Raw genomic sequence first — 2,635 nt, forward strand, 5'->3', positions numbered from 1 at the left:
CACTTCCGGTTTTCTGGTGGTTTATTGGAGATAGGAGTCTCACAGTCTCTCCTGCCAGGGCTGGCTTTGAACCACTATCCTCAGATCTCAGCCTCCTGAGTAGCTAGGATTTCAGGCGTGAGCCACCAGCGCCGGGCCAAAGTTGTTCATTCTTGTTGCTAAGAAGTTAAGATATATATAGCCAGTCCTGGGGCTTGAACCCAGGGTCTGGGCACTGTCCTTGAGCGTCTTTTCAAGGCCAGTGTTCTCATCCCAGTGTCCTACCACATCTCACAGTGTCACTTCCAGCTTTTTTGCTTTCTGTGGTATTTAGGAATCGAACCCAGGGCTCCATGCTTGCTAAGCAAGTACTCTACCACTAAGTCACAGTCCTAACCAAGACTCCTATTTTCTTTTGTAATTGGCTACTGGAATGATGAGGTAAAACAAAGAAGTTTAAAAGCACTCTGTCACTGAAAGGGTGACAGTTTGGCGGGGGCGCTGTGTGGTGAGCAGCAGTGGGGCACTGTCCTTTTAGAGTCAATGTGGGTTCTCATCACATCTGACGAAACAGCTGAGAATAGTTACAGTGGGAGGAAGTTAGTGAAGTCAATGAAAAGTTCCCACTCTAGGACTATTATTTAACTTCATTGGTAAAGATTTCTTCACCTATCTAACTGGCTGGTCACAAGCAACACAGATGAAAGTTACAATTACAGTATCAAACCAAATACTTTCAGGAAATGTCATTACTACCAAATATCAGTATACAATGGTGAGTGGTTACAAGACAGAGACATTTTAGTTTGAAAAGAAAGATTGGTTCATCACACAGTCAATAGACCAGGAGGCCCAAAGGTGGGAAGCCATTGCACTGGTTTGTGCCTGGATGGTGCACAGCGGGCCCTGCCTTTTGCACCTTAGCTGTGTTGGCTGTCCCTGGAGTGGCCGAGAGCTCGCCCTGGTGGAGATGGCAGTGAACATCCCAGGTAGCAGAAGTAGCATAGCCCAGGCATTCACTGCCAGCAGGCTCTGGTGTAAAGCAGTTGTGCCTCAGCCCTTCAGGAAGAATGTCTAGATTAGCAGAGGGCTGTGGAGGGTCAGGGTGTTAGGAATGAATGGAGGATCCTAGGCTCAGTCTCTGGAAACTCCCTCAGTGAATCTTCTATGACCTTCTCCCTCCATAATGCTTCTTACTCTGCTGCAGTAATACTGATGGAACGGCATCTTGTGTCTTCTTATTTTTAACTAGAGCTGCTCTGTGTAATTTATTTAGCATCATATTATCTACCCAGTGGGTACTTCTCTGTACACAGCAGCTTTGTTGGAGCCCATTTGGTATAGACTGAATATGTCTCCCAGAATTCCTGTGCTGAAGCCTCAGCCCTACTGTGATAATATTAGAAGATTTAGTAGGTTAGATCATGTCATGAGGAGGGAAGTCTAGATGGGACTAGTTTCCTCCTAAGTTGAGATAAGACTAGAGCTCTCTCCACTTCTGAGGCTATACAGCAAGCAGGCTGCCATCTGCAAGCCAGGCAGAGGGCAGTTGCCAGGTGCTTGATGGTACTGACACCTAGCTTGTGATATTTCCCAGCCTGCAGAATGGTGAGAAGTGAATTTCTGCTTCAGCCACTACCCATTGCATCACATTATGGCAACTTGGCTGGTGGCGAAGCCAGCATCCTGGTCATCCTGCAATTGTGGTAAGATCCCTCCAGAAGCACCTGCAGCATCTTCTGTTCTACCAACCTTGTACTCTGAACCACACCCATCCCTTTTGTCAAGATTGTAAGAACTGTTAGAATTACAGTCACTATCTCCCTCCTCTGTACCTCCTCTTCCCTTCTCATCCCAATGTGTGATCACACACATATAGTCTCATTACTGTGCTTTATTTTCTACAATGGATAGCAGTTATTATTAGCTATGATCCATAATTCACTCAGGCTTTCTAGTGTAAATGAGTAACTGGGTTCCATTGTCAACACACACACACACCGATATTAAACCATCTAGACCTGCCAATACCATGTGAATCCAGGGCCTCCTAGATGGTAGGCAAGGACTCTTCTACTTTGCTACACCTCAGTTCCTACTTCCCATAGATAAGTAGATAGACAGGTATAAGATATACATATGCTATACCTTAGCTTTTTCCCCTCAAGGATGGTGCTCTACTACTTGAGCTCTACATAGCTGTACTTCTGGCTTTTGGCTGGTTACTTGGAAATCAGAGTCTTAGGGACTTTTCTACCTGGGCTGGTTTCACTCTTTGATCTTCAGATTCTAGCCTCCTGAGTAATTAGGGTTATGGGTGTGAGCCACTGCTGCTAGTCTTAATTTCCATTTTAAATTAAAAAGACTGATTTAAAAAGAGGAAGTCTTCAAGAATTTGTATATATGTGTATATATATATACACACATATATATCTGTGTATGTGCGTGGGTGTGTCTGTGAGTATAGTCTTAGGACTTGAACTTCCCTGAGCTTTTTTTCTCTCAAGGCTAGCACTCTACCGCTTGAGCCACTTGGTGCTTTTTTTTGTTTGTTTTGGTAGTTAATAAGAGTTTCACACTTGGGGCTGGGAAGGTGGCTCAGTGGTAGAGCACTTGCCTTGCATGCCTGAGGCCCTGGGTTTGATTCCTCAGCACC

The sequence above is a fragment of the Dipodomys ordii genome, unplaced genomic scaffold, assembly GCF_000151885.1.
Source record: "Dipodomys ordii isolate 6190 unplaced genomic scaffold, Dord_2.0 Scaffold32, whole genome shotgun sequence".
In the NCBI taxonomy this organism is placed as follows: Eukaryota; Metazoa; Chordata; class Mammalia; order Rodentia; family Heteromyidae; genus Dipodomys; species Dipodomys ordii.